Source organism: Tupaia chinensis, unplaced genomic scaffold, assembly GCF_000334495.1.
Source record: "Tupaia chinensis unplaced genomic scaffold, TupChi_1.0 Scaffold000498_1, whole genome shotgun sequence".
Taxonomy (NCBI): domain Eukaryota; kingdom Metazoa; phylum Chordata; class Mammalia; order Scandentia; family Tupaiidae; genus Tupaia; species Tupaia belangeri.
The window spans coordinates 1487380-1514347 of NW_006160010.1; the positions used below are offsets into that span (position 1 = coordinate 1487380).

The 26968-nt window shown below is 41.4% G+C and overlaps 1 long non-coding RNA gene across 1 annotated transcript; it reads left to right on the plus strand.

Annotated features, from left to right (window-relative positions):
* On the plus strand, positions 1 to 25941 carry LOC106735727 (uncharacterized). The gene is made up of 3 exons (XR_001370981.2): positions 1 to 160; positions 734 to 823; positions 25845 to 25941. It is a non-coding gene; the product is annotated as an uncharacterized LOC106735727 (long non-coding RNA).
* Positions 25942 to 26968: the final 1027 nt, after the last annotated feature.

The window sequence follows — 26968 nt, forward strand, 5'->3', positions numbered from 1 at the left end:
GTGCCCTTGGAAGAAGAGACATCAGAGAGCTTCCTCACACTTTCTGCGATGGGAGGACACAGAAGGAAAGTGGCCATCTGCAAGCCAGGAAGAAGGTCCTCACCACAATGGGACCATGTAGGGACCCTGATCTTGAACTTCCATCTACAATGCAGAGAAAGTAAGTTTCTGTTGTTTAAGTGATCCAGTTTGTTATTTCGCTGTGGCAGTCCAAGCAGACTATAATGCAATTAGAAAGCGGGGGGTGGGTGGGGGGTGGGGAGGGGCAATCTTTGGAGGATGGTAGGGACCAAAAATACCCTCTTACTCTGCGTTAGCACTGTGCCGAGTTCCAATTTCCCACGAGCATGAAAATAGTGAGTTTGCTTGGCACAGGAAGGCAGTGTCTATGGTTTTGAATCAGATTCAGCTTCTGAACAGTACAGACAAAAGCGCAGCCTCTGAGCTCTGGCAGCGTGCTTTCTTACTATCAGTTAGTTCCCCTTCATATTCACCTGCTCCCTCTGAAAAAGGCCCAGGCATAAACATAAAGAGAGCAGTTCCGCAGGTTGTAGGATTATCAGTTCTCCCAGGGGACTCACACTCCACCTGCTGCTATTTCTTAGCTCACTCTGGCCCTAACCGTCTACTGATGAGGGGTAGCCCATGATAGGCCAATACAACAGAGAGACTGCGAGAGCCGTGTCATAAATTGGTCACCCGTCATCCTGGCTACGTTTTGATTATTCCTCAGTGCATTGTACCCGTGATAAAGAGCCATACCCCACCTGCAGACAGAATTCTGGTGCTGCTGCTCCTCGGAGACACCAGCTGTGAGCAAAAGGTATGACTGCTGTGATTATTACCGCTCAGGGAGCAACTGTGCCGACACACGCCCACTGCCTACCCCTGGACTGTGTAGCAGAGTGGTCTAAAGCAAACTGAAAATGAATCCAGTCAACTTCACATTATTAAACATTCCAACCAAGCAAAAGTGCAAGTAGGTGTCCTTACCTTGTTTAATTTTGTGACGATGCTTTGGGGGCTGTTCTTCCATGAATCTGCAGTGAAGCGTACATATGCTAATAGTCTAGAGTATTCCTAGGACACCAGCTTCACAGCAGTGTATTCAGTGTCTATTTTTCCTTCCACAGAGCCTGAAAAAAAAAAAAATCTCATTTTTTTCTGAATGTACCTGTCCAGTCTTCTTTCTTTCTTGCTTGCTTTCTTTCTTCTTTCTTTTTTTTTTTTTTTTTTTTGAGGGGTTTTTGCTTATAGGCGGCTGCGCCACCAGACAGAGAGAGAGAGACAGAAAGCGAGAAAACACCCCCCACGGGGGATGGTTACACCACAATCCCTTCCCCTCCATTCCCCTCTCGGGATCTTGGACACGCACATGTGCCTGGCGTGAGTTTCAAGCCACCGGGTCCGGGATGCGAACCGCCGTTGACTAAATGGGAGTCCAGCGACATAGCCATTACACTAACTGCTGGTTCCCCAGTCTTATTTCTTAATCGAGGTTACTGAAGAAAAGCATTCTCCCCCATCACAGTAAGTAAATTACACTGATTTCTAATAATGTTCCCAAGGCTGAGTCAGTTCCTCTTTAACCTTAAAAGTGAGAAGTGATCACAGTCCAGAGTCACTGACCAACTGACACTAGCACTGAGATAACCAGGAACCTGACAAGAATCTTCCAAGTCTAGGACTTTACTCTGGCCTCTGTCAGCCTAGCACAAGCCTCACAAGAGCAGAAGGCCTAAAATACTGTTCCCCAGATGGGATCTCCACCGTCCAGAATTTTCGAGTGAATCCTCTTGCCACCTTGTCTCTGTTTTCTCCTGTACCTTGTGCTCAGTGAACCCACTGAGATGTGAAGTGGCCTGTCCTAAAGATGAGGTTTGGGAGGCTGGATGGTGGGGCAGCAGGAACGTGTGATGCTCTGAGAGGCTGACCTAGATGAGAAGGCTCCTGGTTCATGTCCAGAGACGTCCCTAAGTAGGCCATGCATGTGTCCATGAGTTAGGGCTGACTGAGGCTGAGAGTGGGTCATGGCATCAAGACCCTGGCTGTCTTTCTGACTCTGTCTCCAATTCTGAATTTCTCTCGCCGTCCTGCCTTTTTAGCTCGCAGAGTAAGTAAGTAAATAAATAAATAAACAAACAAACTTAAGGGATTAGACAATTGTACAGCAGTAAAATGTGATGTTCTGTGAAGCAATTCCACATAAAAACATTCCTAGTTTAAGTGCAGAGACCTCCCCTAATACACTGCTTGTCCATGACCTGGGCCGAGTGAAGACCTGGGGTAGATTGCTACGTCAGGACCCTGTTGCAGGTACTGTCTCTCTATATATATACATCTCTCTCTCTTGCTCATGAAAGAGATAAATAAATAAACTTTAAAAGTCTACAACCAGCCAGGTGGCGTAGTGGTAAGGAGGGTGGATCCCACATGGCTGACTGCAGTTTGAGTCCTAGACCTCTCGGTTGAAAGACATACCAGGTGCATGGGCATGCATGTCCCAAATCCTGAAAGGAGAAATGGATGAGAAGGGATTGCAGCATGATCAACCCTCGTGGGCTGGAGGTGATCCTTCTCATTTTCCCTCTCTTACTACCTGTCTCTCTTCAGTAAGCATGCACACCCCTCTACTGTTTTTAAGAATCTTCTGAAGACTGGCCCCATAGCCAAATGATTAAAGAGCCAGATTCCACATGGCCAACTGTGGTTCAAATCCTAGCCCCTGTGGCTTAAAAACAAACTGAATATATGTATGTGCATACCCCAAATCCTGATAGGGTGGAGAAATGGAAGAGAAGAAATTACAGTGCCACCATACCTCCTTCACGGGGTAGTGATTTCTTCCTAATGAACTCACATGCCCTGGCAATTTTTTTTTTTAAAGATACTTTTGGGGACCGACAAATGGAGTCATTGTTATGTTGCTGGACTCCAATGTGGTTGATTGTAGTTCAAGTCCTGGAGCCAGTGGCTTGAAACTCACACCAAGCCCATGTACATGTATGCCCAAAATAATCCCAAGAGGAGAATGAAAGAGAAGGGATTGTGTCGTAGCCATCCCCCCCTGCGGGTGACATCTTGCTTTCTGTCTCTCTGACTCTCTGGCAAGTGCATGTGCGCTATAGCAAAAATCTCTCTTATAAAAATGTTCTAGGGGGAACCAGCAGTTAGCGTAATGGCTATGTCGCTGGACTCCCACGTAGTCGACCGCGGTTCGCGTCCCGGACCCGGTGGCTTACGCCGGGCGCGTGTGCGTGCGTGCCCAAGATCCCGAGAGGAGAATGGAGGAAAAGGGATTGCGGCGTGACCATCCCCCCTGGAGGGTGATTTCTCGCTTTCTGTCTCTAATGTCTCTCTCTGTCTGTCTGGCGAGCGCACGCGCCCTATAGTGAAAATCTCTCAAAAAAAAAAAAATTCTAGGGAATTTTAGGGAAATTTCCCTATGCCTTTAAAGCAATCAATATATGATATTTGGGGTCGGCAGTGAGTGTGGTGGTTAAGGGCACTGAACTCTCACATGGCTGACCATAGTTCGAGTTCCCGACCTAGTGGCTTGTTTTCTCACTTTCCCTCTCTTTCTCTCTCTCACTCTGTCCCTCGCTGGTCAAATTAAAACAAGTAAATAAATGAAGTTAAATAAAATAATTCTTAAAAAATTAAAATAATGTGATATTTTTCCAAGGATATTTCCGTAAAATAAGTAGTTATAAAATATCAGTTTCATCACATCTTGCACTAATATTTTTGTAGTATAAACAGAAAAACAACAACAACAACAACTTGCCATCTAAGCTATATAACTGGTCATCTTACGGCCAGCCCACAGCACAGTGGTTAAGGCACTGTTTACTGGAAGCTGGATCCTGGAAGCTGGAAGCCAACCGTCCAAATTCTGTTCTGGGAGGCATGCGAGGCGCACGTGCTTCCTTGGCTAGGGTCCTGCCCGGAGGAGGAAATGGAGGAATAGGACTGCAGTGTGAGTACACCTACTAGCAAGTGTAAGAAACTCTATTGTGAGGCCACATCTCCCTTACTTTGTCTCCCACATTACTTCTTGCCAGAGGAATATTTTGAACGTATTTTTACGTTCCATTGTCCCCTTGCTTAAAACTCCTCCACAGGCCTTTGCTGTCTTCAGAATCAAGGCAGGGAGAGCAGGAGTCACGCCACTCCAGTCTCGCCTTCCTACCTACCTTATCTTCATGCCCGCCTTACTCCATCTCAGCGAGTTTGTTTAACTTCTAGACATCACGATGTTCGCTAATAACTGTGCTTCGCACACTCAGGGTCTTCAGCCTAGCTTGCCCTCTTCCTACCCATTCCCTCCTGTTCGATGTTCCTTCATTATCCAGCTCCTTCTTTCCTCTCTAGGCTCACGTCTTACTATTCTCTCTAAAGCAGCATTTAGTCCTTCCCAAGCTTCTCTTAATCCTTTGAAATTGCTCCCACTTGCCTGGAGGCTTTGTACACACAGCTCTATCTTGAACTCTCCTTCTTTGCTTGGTCTGGCTGACACTTACCGAACGCTCAGCCTTCAGTTAAGACGTCACCTTCGCCATCCCTGACTCCCTGAGCCGTTCCCTGTATTAGCGAGGGTATGCTTTAACGCTTTCAAAGCACTGTACTCTAGGGTGTTTTTTTTAAAACCTCTTTTCCTATTTGATTCTGGCTGCAGTGTGTTGCTTAGGACACCGCTACCTATTGCGGGAAGAAACTTACTACATCGGAGTAGCTGCAACACAATAGAAGGTCCATCCCGTTAGACGTCTAGAACAGACGTTCCTGATTGTCAGCGGGCTGTCTTCCAGGCGTGAGTCAGGATCCCAAGTTCCACCTTGTGGCTGGGCCAGTTTCAATATATGCTCACTATGGAAAAGGAAAAGGAAGTTTTATGGGCCAGGGTTGCTGGTACCACACATGACCTCTGCCCACAAGCCATTATCCTCAGGCACACGGCCGCTTCCAGTTACAGGAGGGACCGGGAAAAGAAGTCACGTTGTGCCCCTACGAAGAAGGGAGAAGGGCCTCTGCTAGAACAAGGTTTGGCTACCTTGCTGTCACCTAAGCCTGTCCCAAACCTGCCCCATACCTACTAAATGAATAACTGAAAAGCAACAGATCTTTTTTTTTTTTTTTTAGAGGTTTTTGCTATAGGGCATGTGCGCTCGCCAGACAGACAGAGAGAGACAGAGAGATAGAAAGCGAAAACTCACCCACCAGGGGGTATGGCCAAGCTTCAATCCTTTCTCCTCCATCCTCCTCTCGGGATCCTGGGCACGCATGCACACGCACCCGGTGTGAGTTTAAGCCACCGGGTCCAGGACTCCAACTGCAGTCAAATACATGAGAGTCCAGCAACATAGCCATTACACAAACTGCTGGTCCTGAAAAGCAACCGACCTTTAATTCTCGGCCCAGAGCAAATCAGCAGGATAATCTATAAGACAGAAGCCCATGGAGAACCTAAATAGACTTAGACAAGAACCAAAAGGGATTATTAAGGAACTAGAAATGAGATCTCTACGGAATACTCAGAAGTTCTAGGTTTTTCTTCATGGGATAAAACAGTGAGAGGAAGAAAATGACTCATGCTCTCAGAAGTTATTGAAGTCTGGGACCAGCAGTTAGCATAATGGCTATGTCGCTGGACTCCCATGTAGTCAACTGCGGTTCGCGTCCCGGACCCGGTGGCTTAAAACTCACGCTGAGCACGTGTGCGTTCGTGCCCAAGATCCCAAGAGGAGAATGGAGGAGAAGGGATTACGGCGTGACCATCCTCCCTGGGGGTGATTTCTCACTTTCTGTCTCTCTGTCTCTCTCTGTCTGGTGAGCGTACACGCCCTATAGCAAAAACCTCTCATAAAAAAAAAAAAAGAAGTTATTGAAGTCTAATAAAAGTACTTCAGGTATTATACTTACTTTCTCTTCTATGAAACATTGCTTGTTTGTTGTTAAGGGTTTCTTTATAACTAGGATTTTTAATAAGGAACAGTATTGGGACCAGGAGGTGGTGCAGTGATTAAGGTATTGGATTCCCACATTGTCAGCTGTGGTTTGAGTCCTGGACCTAGTAGACTGAAACTAATGCTGGGTGTGTGTGTGTGTGTGCCCAAAATCCCAAAAAGAGAATGGAGGTGAAGGGATTGCAGCATGGCCATCCCCCCTGTAGGGTGATTTCTCACTTTCTGTCTCTCCAGTGAGTGTGCACATGCCCTAATGGAAAAAAAACACTCAAAAAAAAAAAAGAAAGAAAGAAAGAAAGAAAAGAAAAAAGAAAGAAAGAAAGAAAAGAAAAGAAAGAAATAGATTTATGACATTTAATTATTTTTATTTTAAATTTTACAAATGAAATTTGGTCATAATAAGTAAATGTCGAGTACATCTAATCTGTGGATCTTTAAAAATGCCAGATTGGAAGAGATATGTATTTTTTTTTTCCTTGTAGAAAAGAAAGTTATCTTTTCAGATTAAAAAAATGAAATGTGATATAGGAATTCACTCGCTTTGGTACTACATAGTGATTCTGGTTTCTGCTAACATCTACCGTGTGCACTGAAGAGCAAAGATGTTTGGCATCTAGAATAAAGAATTTCTGTGTGAGTCTATTCTCCACAGCAACTCTCTATTACTAAAGAGCTGGAGAAAAATATATAATAAGAGTGCATGGGGCTGACAGATGGTGTGGTGGTTAAAGGTGCTGGATTCTCACATGGCTGACCATGGTTCGAGTCCCAGACCTGGTGGTTTGCTTTCTCACTTTCCCTTTCTCTCTCTGTCTGGTCAGATTAAAAATAATAATAATAACAAACGGAATAAAATAAATAATTCTTTAATAAAAAAAGAGTGCTTGAAACCTTGTTGGTCTAAAATTCTGAGATCTAAGTCCTGAAAGATGTCTTTTTTTTTTTTTTAAAGTCAGACTTTTAGAAAGAAGCATTCTTTTTTAAATTGATTTCATATTAACTATGTTAATGACAATTAAATACATAAGAGAAAGACAACAAATTTTAGCTTATTGATAGAACTTGTTTTCAATTTATTTATTTATTTTTTAGGTTTTTGCCATAGGGGCCGTGCGCTTGTCAGAGAGAAACACAGAGAGAGACAGTGAGAGGAAAAGTGAGAAGTCACTCCCCCAGGGGGTATGGCCACATCACAATCTTTCTCCTTCATTCTTCTGTAATTTTGGGAATGCACGCATATGCACCCAGCATAAATTTCAATCAGCCAGGACTGGGACTCATGTGGTAGCCTAGCACCTTAACCACCATGCCTCCTGCTGGACCCCATGTTTCAAAATTTTTGAGATATATACCCTCATTAAACATAGAGCCCACTCATACTGCTTGAGTTTATCTCACAAATAAACTGTATGCAAATAAGCTCTGTGACAAAAGTGGCATAGTGTAATGGGAAAAAAAAATATATATGTTAGAATGGTAGTCAAAGTACCTGGATTTTTCTGCTAGTTTAACCATAAACTATATCATCTTAACTAACATAAGATTGAGAGATTATTATCACAGTTATAAAAAAGTCTCCATTCATCTGGTGGCTGAAGCTAGTTTGTAGGCAAAATACTTAGCTTGAGATAAATAGCCTCCATGAATACTGAACTTGCAAACTCATGAAATAACCATGAGACTGTTACATACACTTGGCTCTCACTTCCACAAAGAAGAAAACTATTACATTGAGAAAAATGGGTTATTTATATGCTAAGGAATATCTCATGCATGAATTAGAATTGCTAAACATGAGAATGGTTTATTTTATTCCAATGTTAACTTTACACTTTTACAGAAATGTCTTGCTTCTGGGGGCCAGCAGGTGGCATGGTGGTTAAGGGTGCTGGACTCCCACATGGCTGACCATGGTTTGAGTCCCAGACCTGGCGGCTTGCTTTCTTACTTTTCTTTGCGCGCTCTCTCTCTCTCCTCTTTCTTGTATTCTGTTCCTTGCTGGTTGAATTAAAATAAATAAATAAACTTAAATAAAATCATTTTCTACAAAAATATCTTATTTCTGTACCATAGTTTCTTCATTATCTCCAGTTTACAAGTCTCAAATTTTACATCTAAATTGATAAAATGAGAACTTCAGGCAAGAAAATCCTTAATAAATCAGGCTGTGCAAGATTAGGGAGCTGGTTTCACACACAGACACGACACAATTTACTTACAGTGCAACAATCAAATATTTTCATTACAGCCTCATGCTTGCTTTACTTAAAATGTAAAATTAGTTCTATCAATCACAACCACTGTCCAGAGAAAAACTTAAGGAATTAAATCTACTTATTTATTTCTGCTGATATTCACTCACAATCATTTAAGAACTTAAGAATAATAGGTACCTTATAAGAATTAGAAGTATATTGCCAAGAAATTGCTACTCAGATAAAACAAAGGCATTTATTATATACTAATGTCTTTTCAATTTTATCTCTGGCGATTACTTTCAGATTGTAGCAGAGTAGTAAATTTATCAAGATGTGAAGTAAAACTTCTTCATTTATGTTTCTTACCAGAATACTTATAACAAAATAAAGAAAACTTGTAACAAACTAATGCATTTAAAATATTTACTCTAGCCAAAGAAATGATTATGTTATAAAAAAGTAATAGGCCTGGTTATGCTGCCTTAAACTCAGTGCCAGGTGCACGTGTGTGTGTGCCCAAAATTTCGAGAGGAGAACAGAGGAGAGGGGACTGCGGCATGGCCATCCCCCCTGGGGGGGGTGATTTCTTGCTTTCTATCTCTCTTCCTCTCTGTCGATCCGGTGAGTGCACATGTCCTATAGCTAAAATCTCTCTTTAAAAATAACTAAATAACTAAATAAATAAATAAATAAACAAACAAACAATAGGCCAACCCTGCATCCTGCTGGTTAAGGGAGCCAGATCTTCCATGGCTGACCACAGGTAGAATCCCAGACTCAGTAGCTTGAAAACATGCTTTAACTCAGCACATGGAGACATGTACATGCCTAGCCCAAAGCAACAGAGGAAGGAGACATGGAGAAGGGATTGTGTTGTGAATGTATCCTCTGGCAATGAAAAAAATATATAGAAAGAGTAATAGTAGAATATAAGGGAATGAGCTGGAGAAAAATTGCCATAAATTATATCCACATTTAGACATAGATCATTCACTCAACATGTTTTCTTTATAAGAATTGTTTAATTTTATTTACCATTATTGTTTCTTAAATTTGCTACAGGGTATGTGTAAGAGAGAGAAAGAGAGAGAGAAAGTGAGAAAGCAAGTCCCAGGTTCAAAACTCGAAACGCAGTCAGCCATGTGAGAGTCCAGTGCCCCAACCACTATGCCACCTTCTGGCCCCTTACTCTACTCATTTTTAAGTGCCTATGCTTAATACAAGAAGTATAAGATAGAGAGCCAGGCAGACACAGTTCCTCTCTTTAAGAAGCTTACATTTTAATAGGAGAGAAATATATGAAATAGTGCATTGCAACTGGGTTTTTTTAAGAGTAAAAGGAGATAATTTATATAAAGCTGTTACATTATCTGCTAAATTGGAATTGTGACAAATGCTAGGAGGAAAAGGCACAGAAAACTTTGATAATATAATCAAGAGAGACAGCCTTCATTTGTGGGATTAAGAAAAGCCTCTAAATAAAGTGGCATTGAGCAGAGTTTTGAAAGATGACTTGGAACTGCTTAAGAGAGATTTGGGGCAGAAGAGAACAGAGAGGGTTTCGTGTCCAGCAAAGGAATCTCTTTGTTCAGAGACCCAAAGAGAGACCAGGATAGCTGGAGTCCAGCCACACTGGACGTATAGGCAGAGGCCCTGAGGAGGTGTTGGTCTTTATCCTAATAGCAATGACAGGTCATAGAAGGGATGGAAGCAGGAAAGTTCATGGTCAGGTTTTCATTTTAAAAATTCAGCCCATTCTGGCTGCACCTAAGAGAATAATTTGGAGGAGAAAAGAATTGTCTAGGGGAGACAAGACTTCTTGCAGTGGTCCAGAGTGAAAGGTGGTAGTGGCTTGAGACAGGGGAGATAGAAAACAGAGTCACAGTTTTGTTTTGTTTTAAAGAGAGATTTTTGCCATAGGGCGCATGAACTCGTCAGAAAGACAGAGAGACAAGAGAGACAGAAAGCGAGAAATCACCCCCTTCCCCAGGGGGAATGGTCACACCGCAATCCCTTCTCTTCCATTCTCCTCTTGGGATCTTGGGCATGCATGCACATGTGACTGGCGTGAGTTTAAGTCACCAGGTTGGGGACTCAAATCATGGTTGACTACGTGGGAATGCCGTGATGTAACCATTATTCTATCCACTGGCCCCACATAGTTCTTTTTTTAAACTAGAAATATATCTTATTTTTCTATGAAATCAGCTATGCATTTAAAGAACTTGTATTTTAACTCAGCACTGTGAGTGTATTTTTTTACACTTAGACTATAAGTCCACTTAAAGGAAAGTCTTCTCTTTTTCATATGCTCTATTAATTATTAATAAATTTATATATATATATATATATGTAAAATAAATAATACTGATAGCTTGTACTACCATAGCAAAATCCATGAAAATGTTACTCAGATGACTGACCCTCGGAATCCCCCCTCTAGAATGAACAGTGATGAGAGTTGTATTCATTTGCTGGGGCTCCCTGACCAACAGAAATGGACTGCCTCACCAATCTGCAATAGGGAGGTTTAAGATCAAGAAGTCAGCGGGGCCGGTTCCTTCTGAGGGCATGAGGGAAATCTGTTCCATGCCTCTCTCGTAGCTTCCAGGGTTTGCTGACAGTTTTTGGCATCCCTGACTTCTGCAACATCGCCCAGTCTCTGCCTTCACATTCACATGGCATCCTCTTTTTGTATGCCTGTGTGTCCGAATCTCCCACTTTCATAAGGATATCAGTCACATTGGATCAAAGAGGCTGTATTTCAGTATGACCTCATCTTAACTAATTACATCTGTGACAACCCTGTCTCCAGACAAGGTCACGTGTTGATGAACTGGGAATTAGAACTTCAACATGTGGGGACCAGCAGTTGGCGTAACGGCTATGTCGCTGGACTCCGATGTAGTCCCACGATTCGCGTCCCGGACCTGGTGGTTTAAACTCATGCCAGATACGTGTGCATGCATGTCCAAGATCCTGAGAGGAAATGAAGGAGAAAGGATTGCGGCGTGGCCATCCCTCCTGGGGGGGGAGGTGATTTCTCGCTTTCTGTCTCTTTCTGGTGAGTGCACACACCCTACAGTGAAAACCTCTCAAATTGAAAAGAAAATCAAACAACAACAACAACAACAAAAACGCTTCAACATATGAAGTTTTGAGGGACACAATTCAACCTACAACAGTGGTATTTTGGTTTTATTTTAAGATTTTGCCATAAGACGTATGCATGCATTGGAGAGACAGAGAGAGGGAAAGTGAGAATTCATACCCCAAGGGGATGGCCATGCCACAATCCCTTCTCTTCCATTCTCTTCTTAGGATTTTGGGCATGCAAACTAACATATCTGGGGTACTTTTCAAGCAGCCAGGTCCAGGACTCAAACTATAGTCAACCATGTGGGAATCCAGTGCCATAAGCACCACACCACCTGTTGGCCCACAACAGTAATATTTTTAAAGTACAAATGGGCTAGCCTCTCCATTCATCTTTACTTTGAGGTAAGGCTTTTAAAAAAAAAAAATCTTCCTGTCCAGATTAGACTCTTTTCTGTTTTGTTTTGTTGTTGTTGTTGCTTTTGTGTTTTTAGAGAGAGAAATTTTTGCTATAGAATGCATGTGCTCACCAGAGAAAGAGACAGAAAACAAGAAATCACCCCGAGGGGATGGCCATGCCATCATTCCTTATCCTGCAGTCTCCTCTCAGGATTTTGGGCATGCATGTACACATACACAGTGTGAGTTTGAAGGTGCCAAGTCTGAGACTCGAACTGTGGTCAACTATGAGGGAGTTCCGTGACATAACCTTATGCCATCTGCTGGCCCCTAGATTCTTTTCTGTTGAAGAGTGGAATTCTGTCTGCCAAGACCGAGTGTGCAGCCCCACCTTAAACAACAGTCATACTAAGAACTTATCTTCATAACTGATCCTGAGTTGTCAGAAGAAGACGTATTTGTAAATCTCATTAGAATATTTGTTTTGACTGAAACGTCAACTTGAACCACTTTTTCTGGGTGCATTCTTTTTCCCTGAAGTTCTATAAATGTGTATAGTCATACGGCTTGAGGAATCTTCTATTTTAAAATAATAATAATCAAATTATTTTTATTTGACCAGAGAGAGATAGAGAGACAGAGAGACAGAGAGAGAGAGAGGAGAAATGAGAAAGCAAGCCACTGAGTCTGGGACTTGAACCGGCCATGTGGGAGTCTAGCATCTTAACCACTACACACACCACCTGCTGGCCCCTAAGTTCATCTTTTCATTTATTTATTTTATTGTTTTAAATGTTTGCCTTAAAAAAAGGGTGTGTGCACTTGTCACAGAGAGACAATGAGAGGGAAAGTCAAAATTCACCCTGCTAGGGAGAATGGCCATGCCACAATTCCTTCTCCTCCATTCTCCTCCTGGGATTTTGGACATGCATGCACATGCACCCAGTGTAATTTTCAAGCTGCCAGGTTCAGGACTCAAATTACAGTCATGGTCGTGCATGTGGAAGCCCAGTGCCTTAACCACAATCACTACACCACCTTCTGACCCTGAGGAATATTGTCTTTTCTAGTATACACACACACACACACACACACACACACACACACACACAGTGCTTTCTAGTAATCAAAATGGCAACTTCAATAAAAGTTTAATTTCCTACATCATCTGTTCCTTTAATCATAAATATAGTCTTCAGAGAGCCTTGGTATGCACTATTTGGAGCAAATGACATATTTTCTCTTCTTGCACAAAATTTTCATGAGTAACCTCATAGAATTGTAGAATTAATGAGCTTGAAGCAATAGTGGTGATTATTTCATCTAGGGATTTCCAGGTGTGCTCAGCAAAATGGAGAGTTCACAGAAGTCCCAAGGAGTGGAGGCAGGTGGGGTGTGGTGGGGTGATTCCATCCAGTCAACCAACCCCTAGCCCAGTGGCCCTCTGCACAGACCGCTTTCTCCTAATGCACATATTGTAGTTTTGTTGAAGATAGGACTTCACATTTTATAAAAGTGAGAAACTTCAGACTCAGAGAAACCAAGGCTTAATGAAATCCGTAGTTAGTCAGTGGGCCACGGAGCTGAGCTGGGATAGAAATTGTCTCCTTATGTCACTGTACATTAAGCTCATCTCTCCCATTCTCACACAAACGCAAGAGGGAAACTCGCCAAAGGTCCTTTTAAGGCAAATGTGTTGTCTGCCTCTATCAGGTGAGTTTGCAATGACTCAGTCTATGTGTCTGTAAAAATAACCCACGCCAAAACTGGAGCATTTTTTGCTTAGCCCTTTCAACAGAGCAAAGAGTTTTATAACATAAAGACGTAACTCTTATGTCTGGTCTATTATATTTCAGGTAAATAACAAATCTAGTCTTTTATTCTTCATCTGCAATTCTCTCTCTCTCTCAGTTCAATCAAGTGCACCTAATTTTTGAAGGCCGAGCTAGCACAATTGAAGCTAATCGAACCAGAGAAATGTTTCATCAAGTAAAACATTACATAAGGTACATTTCAAAGGGAGGAATAAACATTTTTATTTGTGGCATATAAATGCTGTCAAACCTGCCTGAAGCTGCTTTTTAAAATATAGTGTACTTAATAAATGGTCTACTTTAAAGAAATGTACCCGCATGTTACCCTTTGGTATATGCGGTCACAGGGTTACATGTGTCCTAATAACCTTGAGATGTCCCTCTTCCCTTCACCGCTCCATGCTGGCCATGCATTTTTATTTAGAGTAAGATGGTTGAGACACACTTAGGGAGTTAACGATAGGAAAGAAAGAGGATTGAGAGGATCAACGAGATGGAGAGAAAGAAAGCCTTTCCTTCCGTTCCTTCATTTCCTTCAGGAAAAAGGGAGAAGAGAGAGAGGAGAAAGATCAGAGGAAGGAGGCAGTAAAGCATAAGGTACTCCTCATTTATTATTGTTGTTACTAGTTTTGCTATATGGCACGTGTGCTTGTCTGAGATGAGAGGAAAAGTGAGAAATTGTGCCACAGAAGGGATGGCCACACCACAGTCCCTTCTCCTCTATTCTTCTATTGGGACTTTGGGTATGCACACAGGCGCCTGGTAAGATTTTCAAGGCACCAGGTCTGGGATTCAAACCGGCAATCGACCATGTGGGATCTAGCCTCCATAACCTCCATGCCATCTACTGGCTCAAGATACTTCTCACTTTTGTCTTCGCTTCTCCTAAACACTTAGTTGGCTTCTCTCTCCTAGGGACACATTTACGTTCACTTTAGTGAAAAAGAGGTCTCCAACCCATGGTTCTTTATTTCTTCCCTCTGGGAGGATTTCATTTTTCTGCTGTGTTGGCCACTCTCTGATCCTTCACTAACTTAACAATTGTGCTTCTCACGCTCTTGGTAACTCTCCATTCTGAGCAAACCGCCGCAGTTAACTGGTGTCCCTGCCTTCACGTTCTGAAGGTAAACTATTCGGTTGTCCGAACTTGGGTCGTGTGTCTACCCACCGCTCCATTAGTTCTGGTCAGTCGGTTCCATCTAATTGCCAGCAGAACTCATTTTGTTGGGGAAAAGTGTGAACCAGGCGGCAGAGAGGGAAAGTGTGACCTAGAAAGGCAACTTCGTATATTCCCACGCCTCCTCATAGTCTGTCCCTGGCTCTAAACCAGTCTTCATAGTTTTCAGCCCTGATCACAGATTTCAACCTTTTATCATTGTGTTTTTCACAGTATTGTTCAGATGGCTCGCATCGGTGTTTTTATGGGGAAAAATGCAGATACCTAGGCCCTTACTCCAAACCTATTCCAGATACTGTTTCTGTTTATATACTTCAGGGGCTGGCTTGAAAAAGCCAGAGCTGAAAAGACGTTTTTAAATTAAAAAATTTACTCTCGGGACCAGCAGTTAGCGTAATGGCTATGTCGCTGGACTCCCACGTAGTCGACCGCGGTTCGCGTCCTGGACCCGGTGGCTTAAAACTCAGGCCGGGTGCGTGTGCGTGCGTGCCCAAGATCCCGAGATGAGACTGGGGGGGGTGATTTCTAGCTTTCTGTCTCTCTGTCTCTCTCTGTCTGTCTGGCGAGCGCACGCGCTCTGTAGCAAAAACCTCTCCAAAAAAAATTACTCTGGGTTTCAAATAATCTTTCCTTTTTTTTCCATTATTTTTATTTTAGAGAGATTTTTGCTATACGACACACGTGCTCCCTGGAGAGACAGAGGGATGGCTATGCTGCAATCCCTTCTCCATTTGCCACTCAGGATCTTGGGCGCACAGGCACATGTGCCTGGTGGGAGTTTTAAGCTGTCAGGTCCAGGGCTCAAACCACTATCAATTACTTGGGAGTCCAGTGACATAATCATTATACCATCTGCTGGTCCCTCAAATAATCTTTCAATACATTAAATTCTGAAATAAATATATTCTTGATTTTAAAATATGAAACATTAGTGATAAAAAGTGTATAGCACTCTCAAGATTAAAAGAATATTCACTTCTAGGGGCCAGCAGATGGAGTGGTGGATAAGACACCGGACTCCCACTCTGATCATGGTTAGTGTCCTGGCAACTTGAAAATCACACAAGCCGCATGCACATGTGTGTTTGGAGTGCCGAGAAGAGAAGGGAGAAGAAGAAATCACAGTGTGACCATCCCTCACCCCCCGCCCAGGAGATAATTTCTCACTTTTCCTCTCTGCATCTCTCTGTCTCTAAAGTGAGTACATGCACCCTATGGCAAAAACCTTAAAAAAAATAAAAAGGAAAGAAAGAAAAAGGATTATTTTCTTTTCTTTTGAGAGAGAGATTTTTCTCCATAGGATGTGTGTGCTCACCAGAGAAACAGAGAGACAGGGTGATGGCCACGCTGCAATCCCTCCATTCTCCTCTCAGGATTTTGGGCATGCAAGCACGTGTACCTGGAGTAATGTTAAGCCACCTGGTCTGGGGCTTGAATCATGGTTGACTACATGGGAGTCCAGCAGCATAACTTTTATGCCATCTGTTGGTCCCAAGGATATTCACTTTTAAATTCCATAAAGAAAAGAGAAGATTATGCAAAAATCAATATGCAGAATTGTTCTCTTTATTTAAATGCCATACATTTATCTTGTGCATCCACAATTACGTCATGGGCCCATCAAGAATCCAAGAACTCTGCAGTAGTTTTATCACATTCTGGCTTTCCCACACCTGTCATGATGACTCCATATTTTGAGTTTCTTTTCATTCCAGCTCCATCTAGATAGTCCTAATATCCTTATTACAACTAGGCACGAAATCGTATCATCAAATGTCATCGCTGGCCTGTGAAAATCACCCACAGCAAAACTCAGGCTGGTCCTCCTTACCTGTGCTTGAGCCTTAGAACTCTCTACTCTATCTAGACCCTCTCTCACTAACCCCTGAGCTTGTGCTTCTCAAATTCGGATCCATTTATTCCTGGGGATCACAATTTTAGAGCAGAAGCTATAAAGTAAAGACAGTGTTTCTCACTGGAGCGTTTATTTGTCTGAAGATTTCAGTAGGAGACATTTAATAACTTATCTGGAAAGCAACTTAAAAAGTCATTTTTGTCTTACATCAAAGGTGGCTGTGTTAAAGACAAAGATATAAAACTCAGAAAAACTTGTGTGGCACCCCCCACATATCCAATCCTGGGCACATATAAATTTGACAATATATTTGTTATAAGCTTGGCTCATCTTCTTGAAACACATACATTTAACAATTATGCAAATATCTGTTTAAACAATGAAAAAAAGCTCACATCAAAATGTTTATCTGGCAGCATGACATCTCTCCTCTCTAATTCTAAAGAAAGTGTCTCTTACTCCAAGGGACAGATGGGAGTCAAAAGAGAGCAATTTCATTTTCAAGTAAGTGTATCGTTCAGTAGATCTTTCACAAAGCAAGGATCCTCTGGAGCTGGTTTCATAATAGGTTCCTCTTCTGAAGACTGGCTCTAACCAGTTCTTGGGAAATGTGCTTACAGTTAGGGATTGCCCAACAAACTTCAGTAGACAAGAAAGGACGGACACAGGGCAGTGGAGGTCATGCCAGTGATTGTACACCCATACAATGCCACCTACTTACTTGTTATTAGGATTTAGATAGTACCATCCAAAGAGCTCAAGGCATTCTTCATATAAACTTAAAAGTAAACAATGATGTTCATTCTTTTCTGGCTGGCAGGGTGAAAATATGCAGCTGGCCATATAGCTAGCTAGCTAGTGTAGACAGCTGCCCACACAGTAATTTGAAGGGAGCCACAAGCCCTGCCTGTTGGAAAATATTTTCCCCTTTGATTTCTCAGAACGCAGCTTTCCTCGTATCCCTGGCCTCCACCCCCACCATTCGTCACCAGTGAGTTAGACGCTAAGTAGAGGTGTTATCTCCATAAAGTCAGTGTGGAAATGTAGACCGGCAACCTGGGAGGGGTGTCGGGGTTCTTCCCATCTGTATAGGAAAGCACATTGACCTGGATGAATTCACCCGGATTAGTTGTCAGCCTGGAAAGCAAATACTGGGGATTCATGGCATGTGACAGCAAATGGCAAGTTTTTTCTGAGAATTGAGGCACGAGTTTCATGGGTTCTTATTTTCCAGAATCAGAAGACCTGTCCGGGCCCAGCAGAGGGCACCCTAGGAAGCCAGCAGCACCAGGAGACTAGATACCCGACAGCAGAGACAAGTGGACTAAGCCTGGCCTTTCTCTCCTTTGTAATCTTTGTTAAGCCACTCCTTCTCACCACAAAGCAAACTAGACAGGACAACTCTAAGGTTAACTGGTCATGGGTAGACTGCCCAGGAGGCAGTAAATTATTTCTAAATTCTATAAACGCCAAAACAATCATTATCACCATCATCACTCCTAAGAGCCATATACAAGGGACAATTGCCTCTGGTAAAACCAGTTGTTGTCATCCCTCTGGTAGGTAATAAAAAGGAGCTGGCAGTCAACAGAAAATAGAAAGATCATTAGAATGGCACAGAAGGGAGTGGGGCTGATAAGCACAGTAATGGGTAGTGCAAAGGCAGCGAAGATATTATCTCCCTGATTGCTCCATAATGCAGCTGCTGGAAAGGCCACCTTCCTCTCGGAGACTGGTTTGCTCACATACCTGTAAAGTCTTCACAGAAATGCACAGATGGAGCCAAATCAGCTAACTCTTATCAGAGGACACCTCTGCCATACAGCATACCATATTTTCCCTGAGGAAAAGCACCAAATTCACTTTAGGTACATAAAGATGCCCCAAAATAGACTTGAGGGTATGCTTGCATTGTGCTAAGGGGTAGCGAATGAGCTGTGAACAATTATCAAACAAAATTAAGGGTTTAGACCATGGAAGACCCTCTGCCCAGACTTCACCCTCCTGTTCCCCAAGTCTAGCCAGGAGCCAGGTTAGAGCACCCTACTTATTCTCTCTGTCTCTTTCCATCTTTCTCTCTCTCTATTTTTAATGTTTTTTTTTTTTGAGAGGTTTTTGCTATAGGGTATGTGCGCTTACCAGACAGACAGAGAGAGACAGAGAGACAGAAAACGAGAAATCACCCCCCAGGGGGGATAGTCACGCCGCAATCCCTTCTCCTCCATTCTCCTCTTGGGATCTTGGGCATGCACGCACACGCGCCAGGCGTGAGTTCTAAGCCACCGGGTCCAGGACGCAAACCATGGTCGACTACTGGGAGTCCAGCGACATAGTCATTACGCTAACTGCTGGTTCCCTCTATTTTTAATTTTTTGAAAAAGTTTAAACTTACCTTTCTACTGCTCTTTTGTCTTTCTAATTCTTACCTTTTTCCCTGCCCCTGTAAGATAAGCCAATCAGCAGCCACCTATATTTGAATTCTGAGTGGTTTTCATTTTTTGAAAAAACTTTTTTCTTCTCTTTTTCTTATTGTTTTTTTCTCTTTCTCTTTTCTTTTTCCTTTTCTTTTCTTTTTATGTTTTTCACTTTTCTGCTCAGCCTCCACACACTGATTTTCTAGACAGGTTTAGGTGTTTAGTAGTCAAATATCTGAATACTTTTAGAGTTAGATGAATCCTCGACTTTCACCGAATCAGCTGTGCAGAGGGAGAAAAATGGTACTGTCCTTCTGAGTGCTCAGATTTAACTCCAAAAAAATAGGGAAAAAACACATAATTCATCAGATGACCAGAAACCACTGCAGAGGCACAAGAAATACAAACAACTAAGAAAATATCTCTTCTATAATGGAAAAGAATAACTCCTCTTCCTCCACAAAGAATCCAAGGGAACTCATGGAAATGTCAGATAAAGAATTTAAAACATTCGTAGTGACAAAACTAACAGATATGCAAGAGAATAGAGACAATAAACTCCAGAAGAAAACTCTAGGAGAAAAACAACACTAAATTCCAAAGGGTGAGGAAGTTCTTGAACAATCTGAAAAAGTAGATGCACATCATAAAAATAAAAAAAAATCAAATGAAATTGTTAGAGACAAAGGCTACTATACCGGAAATCAAAACTGCCATTGAGAATATCCAAACCAGATTAGATCATGCAGAAGATGGGAGCTCAGATATAGACGACAGAACCTCTGACCTAGAAAAATTCATTAAAAAGACTGAGAAAATAACCCCCCAAAATGAGAATAACATACGAGTAATACTAGATACCATTAACCCCCCAAACATCTGGATTATTCGTATTCCAGAAGGTGAAGAAACTAATCAGGGCATTGATAATCTATTCCATGAAATCCTGGAAGAAAACTTTTCAAACCTAGAGAGGCACTCAAATATCCAGACCCAAGAAATACAAGGACCCTACAAAGAAGTAACCCAAGAAAATCTTCCCCAAGGCACGTCATAGGAAGATCGACCAAAACCACAGACAGAGACAACATACTAAAATTGGCAAGAGAGAAGCGTCAAGTTACCCCATAAGGCTAACGTCAGACCTCTCATCAGAAACAACGTGAGCAAGGAAAGAATAGGAAAATATATTCAAAATGTTAAGTAAAAAACAACTTTAACCAAGAATACTATACAAAGCGAGATTATCTTTCATATGGGAAAAAAAAAAGACAAGAACAGTTTCAGACAGATAAAACCTGAAAGAATTTACCAACACCAGACCAACTCTCCAAGAAGTGCTGAAGGGAGTGCTATACCAGGAAAATGAAAGTCAGACACACAGAAATAAGAGTACAAGAAACAACTAAGAGAATGGCTAGCCTAATGGTAGGGACAAGTCCAGAGCTGAATGTTAACTTCCAGAGTTTAAATGGAAAGAACAGACCACAGTAACACTACAAATTCAATAGAAGATTAATTACATGAGTCTAAAATAGTGAAGATAGAAATTTCTGACGTTAGATTAAAACATTACTGATTTTCTTCAATGCTTTGATTTCCATATTTAAGGATTTCTATCTTCTCTTGAACTGTTGATAGTTTCATCTACCTACTATTTGAACTGAATCCTAACCTTTTTCCTGGCTTTAAGTTTTAAGCAAATTTCTTTTGACATTTTTTTATTTTGATCTATTGAAACTAAAACACTTTTTGGAAATAAAAAAAATGCATTACAAATACCTATTAATACCTATGACTGCAGTAAGCTATATAGCCCCAGTGAGGTGTTACTTTATAGTATGTTCACTTTACTCACTGAGGTTTACACCTAAAGTCAGACATGCCCTCATAAATATGTATATATTGGCTGTGCTTGCTATTGAAAGACTTTAAATTAATTAAGATCTTTAATGAATCAACAAAATGTGAAAAAGAAGGCATGGAAACAACTGTACATACCAGAGACAGTAGGGAAGAAGGAGGGAATTGGCAGAGGGTGAGAGGTAGGGAATCAAGGGGAAAAAAAAAGCAAAATATATAAGAAACAAGAAATAGAAAATTGTTTGTGGATGATAAAATGTATGGTTATATCCTTGATTGGGCCAATATACAGTGTATACTGGAAGGAAAATCTCATTTTTATACTGTATTGATGTAAGATGAATGACTGTAAATAAATGAATAAATAAATAATTTTTAAAAGATTAAGTTGATAACCAATGATTACATAGAGAAAAACTCAAGTATCCACTATAGTGCTTCTAACTAATCTTTATCAAAAACGATAACCATTTTCCTTGTCAGTCTTACCTCATAAAAAAGATCAAAATAATTTCACTTTTAACAGTTAGTCTATGCTGTGACATAAACAGATGTAACAGTATTAAGCTTTGATGAGAAAGAGGATATGGATGTTCATGGCCTGGAAATTTCCCTGCCACTGTACTTACTATACCTTCTGCTATTGTCCTTTATCATCCTGTGAATCTTCTTTGCACAGAGCACATGTGTGAGGGTTTGGTACACATGCCGTAAGCATTGACTGAATGAATAAGCCCAACACACTTCTCAGAGATGAGGCAGAATTTGGGTGATAGCCCAAATAGGTCATAGGATGAAGCCTAGCCAGGCAATGGAACTTGGTACACAGTGTGGCTTACAGGTAGCAAGTGTCACTGACACATAGACAGAAAGTCTAGAAGCAGGAGCTCAGAAACTGAACATCTAGAAGGGGCAGCACACAAAGGTACACGTGTGTGGAAAGATAATATCAGGAAAATCTGTCAGTGGGAGACAGAATCCCAGTCATCGCACTGGTGTCAGAAGGAGGTAACAGTCATGGACAAGACATCCACACAAATAAGGCAGAGGCCACATTCTAGAATCTGAAGTTATCATGGCAGGGATTTATACACTTCTAGAAATAGAAGCTTCTAAAACTTTATTAGATGGAAGAGGAGATTGGTTTTCTTAATGAAGCAAACAACAGTAGCAAACGGTAGGTGTTACTGGCCCATTTTTCAGAAAATGAATCCGAGACTCAGTGAAGATAAGTAAATAATTCAAGGTCATGAAGCCAACTTAAATCCCAATCCTGATTTTAAAAAAAAGTCTATCTAAGCTAATTACCCCTCTTTTTCTTATGCCAGTTTACAATTCTAAGAGTTCAGTTACTGGAACTAAGTCAGACTAGATTTTTTTTTAATAATTATTTATTCATTTTTATTCTTATTATCTTTTAAATTTGCTATAGGGCACATGCACTCACCAGAGAGAGAGAGAGAGAGAGAGAGAGAGAGAGAGGAAAGTGAGACAGCAAGCTGCCAAGTCTGGAACTCAAATTATGGTTGGCCATGTGGGAGTTCAGTTCCTTAACCACCACGCCACCTACTGGCCCCAAGTTGAACTAGTTTTATAACTTGATTTTGAATCTTTCAGACTGCTTGGAGCACTGGGTTCAAACTCCTCAAATTAGTCCTTAAATGATTTCAGTGCTAGGGGTAGAGCTGAACCTTCAGTAATGGTTCTCAATCCTGCCTGCACATTGGAATTATTCGTTTAAGAATACTGGCACTGGAACTAGCAGTTGATGCAATGGTTACGTCACTGGACTCCCACATGGCCGACCGCAGTTTGAGTCCTGGACTTGGAGGCCTGAGACTCATGCCAGGCACATGAGTGTGCATGCTCTACATCCTGAGAGGAGAATGGAGGGATTGCATGTGGCCATCCTCCCTGGGGGGTGATTTCTCACCTTTTCTCTCTGTTTCTCCAGTGAACACAGATGACCTATAGCAAAAAATTTCTCTACAGGAAAAAAAAATACTGGTGGCTGCCTTCCAACACCAGAGATAATAATTTTATTGGCTTGAGGTATGGTCTATGCATCAAGATTTCTAAAAGTTCTTGGTGATTCTAATGTGCATCTAAGCTAGAAACTACTGGCTACAAGCAGAAGTCAAGTGGCCTTGGCTATTTGCAGAGGAGAACTGAAGTGGCCAAGCCTATATTTTCTAATGTAAGAGGAAAAGTACTAGAAGACTCGTAGGCTTATATATTTTTTTCTTGGACAAGTGGACCATAACCTACCCTTTGCTTTTCCAGTTTAACCTCTCAGAAAATATGCCAAAAGTAAACAGGTGCACAATTAACCTTGCAAATCCAAATGGTCCCGTGTTATTAAATTCGAAGTGCTGGTTGTGTGTGACCAAAGGGCAGGTTTTAGAACTGATCTCCCAAATTGCTCATTACTATTCTATGCTTGGTTAAAACTCTTACATCACCCCTCTATGGAATGTGACCCAAGTCAAGAAGAAAACAAAGCATTTGTGTTGCTTTCATGATTAGTAATGGGACTGGAGAGGGGTTGAAATATCTCAAACCAACTTGTAATTTTCCTAACCTATTTGAGACCTGATTCATGTTATAGTTACTAATTCTGATGCCCTCAAATGATGTATAATTTCTGGATGTGTAAATTTTAGATATTTAATTTCCTTGGACTAAATTCAAGTTGTGGATCTTGCTTATTATTTAGTACATAATTAATTCAGCAAATAAAACAAGCCCCCCACACTAACATTCATCATTAGAATTGTGGCCCACAGCTCCCTTAGGAGGAAACAAAAAAATCTGCAAAACAAGTACTGTTTGTCTAGGATGACCATACATCCTCGTCCGCCCCAGGGCAGTCCTGGTTTATGCTTGTTGTTCCAGCATAAATATGAATAATACCTCTCTCACAAAAATGTTTTGGTTTGAGTGATAAATTATCCAGCAACCCGACATACAGCTCACTCACACTGCCTTCCTTCTGCCTCGAGGGAAACCTGATGATCGAAGTGTGGGCTTTCATATTTAGGAAATTCCTGTAACTATTCAGGAAAATAAGGACACCGAACTATTAATTGGTTGATTAACTTTCTTTAAAAATAAAATGATTAAAAAATTATTTTTGTATAATAAACTCCATTAAAAGACAGAAAAATCTCATGAACTAAAAAAGTAAGTAGCCCTGTACTTCCTGACAGAAGACCAGTGCTTTTTAAATTTGTTTCTGCTAATACCTAACATGTGACCTTTGGCAAGAAGTTTATCCTTTCAGATCCAGGCCTTCTCCTGTGCACAGAGTGAACAGAATTAAGTTGTCTCATCTTTTTTTGAGCTACAATTCTGTGACTCTAGATTACTACTTTTGCTAAGTATTTTATTTAAGCAATGCATTGCTGATTCTACATGCTGTACTGTCTATATTAAATGAAGCTCATAGATGTCTAACACTAAATCTGTTGAATTCACTTTCTTTCTTTCTTTTTTTTTTTAAGAAGTTTTTGCCTTAGAGCATGTAAACTTGCCAGAGAGAGAGACACACACACAGACAGTGAGAGGGAGAGAGAGAGACAGAGACAGTGAGAGGTAAAGTGAGAAATCACATATCCCCTCCGTCCCTGCAGGGTATACACACCCAGCATGATTTTCAAGCCATAAGGTCCAGGACTTGAACCAAGCTCTCCAACATGAGAGTCCAGTGACATAACCACCAAGTCATCTGCCGGCCCCTGAATTCACTTTCTTAAATATCTGCTTTACAATCTTAACATATAAATGTGATAATTAAATATATATATTCTACAGTTTTTATGTATTCATTTCTTTCATGAGAGAGAGCATCCCCAACAGGGTCTTGACACCATGTTCGACTTCCAACCTCAGCCAAATCTGGATCATAGGTACACACATGTTCAGCACACTAGGGAGTTTTCCAGACACAAAACTTGAGCCTTCCCATGTGACTTTGTCTCGCAGAGTGTCATGTTTTACTGCTTCACCAATGCCAGACCCTAGTAATTAAATATTTTTGAAGATAGTCTTTATTCTACCAATTTCTAAAAATATGTACTATCTGTATAATTCTGTACTAAGCACATAGATACTCTATAGGTGACTTTTTGAGTTAAATTTCACCTACTAGGACATTTCCAACTGTATATGGCATTGTCTATAAAATATTAGGGTTATTTTGCACGACAGGCCCTGTAGTCTAGTGGTTAAGGAAGATGAATACCACATGCCCCATTGCAGTTTGAATCACGTTGCCAGTGGTTTGAGAAACACACTGACTGCATGTGTGCACATGCCCAAAGTCTGGATGGAAAAATGGAGCAGAAGAGATTTTGGCATGAATGTGCCCCATTTGAAACCAAGCAGAGAACACTTAAGAGGGATGGGTCCTCAGTTTACCCTCCTGTTAAAGAAAAAGTAAGAATTTCCCAAACCGAAAATTTATAAGGGCTGAACTAAAAGTAAAGTATATTTTCTAAGGTTCTTGGATTACAAGGTCTGTTTACATTGTAATGGCAACAGTAAGGGATAAGACTTCAGATTTTGGTTATGACAATGAAACAACATTGGACATGAATAAGGGCCTCTAAAACTCACTTAAAGGAAAGATAAGCTTTTCATTTCAATATGTAAGACCTCAGGCTGAATGACTACAGAAACCTGAACAGAAATTTGATTATCTAAGGCCTGCCAATCAAGAATGCCTCAGAGAAGATCACACCTTCTTGAACTGATCGTGTGCCTGGGATCTCTGCCTCTAATTTTGCCTTTAAAAATGCATCTGGGGAACACCTCAGGGAGACCCGGTCTTTTCAGCATGAGTTGCTTGCTCTACTTGCTTTGTGCTTTGCAATAAAACTGGATTTTCCTTCATTACACCATGTGCCCACAGTGTGGTTTTATAGTGCTTGGGCAAGGGAACCTGCTTTGAGTTCGGTAAGAGTTTATTGGCAACCACGACGGGACTAAGGTCCTGTGTGGGTATCTTGCCCAAGGTACAGTGACCCTTGGCTGATGGCCATTCTCATAACTCATCTTGCAGCTGCCTGAACACCTTGCCTCGGGGATAGTCCTGGGTGATTGTCCGCCAACCAGTTGCCATTGACCCACAGTGATTTCAGTTTTGTGGTGAAGGAAACACAGCATTGGATTGGATTTGGTAGATGTCTGGTAAGTTACAGGAATCGTGTGTGACAACACTAAGGCCTGTCTCTCCCCTTAGATATTCAGTTTCTGTTTTGACAGAATGTTTGGTGGATTTTCCTCCATTTGGTTAAAGGGCAGCTATGAGCCTCCCTTCAGACGTTTGGTTTCTGCTTTGACAGACATTTGTTTGGTGTGTGCTCCCTCTTTGGATACAGGGACAAGAAGCCTTTCCTGTTTGGAAATTTGATAACCTGTAAATTCGATTTTATAAGTTTTGTTTCAATAGGTCATGACTAGGACATCATTATGAGCAACTGAGAGACAGCTCTACTCCATCTTGTAGTCCTTAGGGTTTATTTTGTAGAATTGGGAACTTTCAGCTACGATTCTAAGGAAAGGGAAAAAGATAACACTACGTAACATTATTTGCCCTCAGTGTCCCCTTGGATCCAGGGAACAGGGGCCAAAGAATGTGTGTTTAAATTAGGTAACTTACTTCCAATATCATTTTTTGTGGGAAAAAAATAAAAGTAACGTGCTTAGAATTTTAGTTATAGAGTCTACTGCTAACCCTCTGTGAGAATAAATGTGCATTCATTTACACATGAGCCATTCATTTACGGTAGAGCCGACATCAGCTGTAGATAGTATTTTCTGATGCTACCCCTCTGCCTTTTCTTGGAAGGGAGGCAAAGGGGATTAGAAGTGTGACCTCTGGCCTAGAAAGACAAGGTAATTTGCATTTTCTTCCCTCACCTTTCCTTAGCATAACTCAGACCTCCTTTGCCCTTCAGAATGTACAATTTCCAATAGTTTGGCCTTTCTTTTTCTTTTTTCTTTTTCTTGGAGAGGTTTTTGCTATAGGGCGCGTGCACTCGCCAGAAAGACAGAGAGAGATATAGAGACAGGAAGTGATAAATCAACCTCTGGGGGGATGGCCACGCTGCAATCCCTTCTCCTCCTTTCTCCTCTCGGGATCTTGGGCATGCACGCGCACGTGCCCAGTGTGAGTTTAAGCCA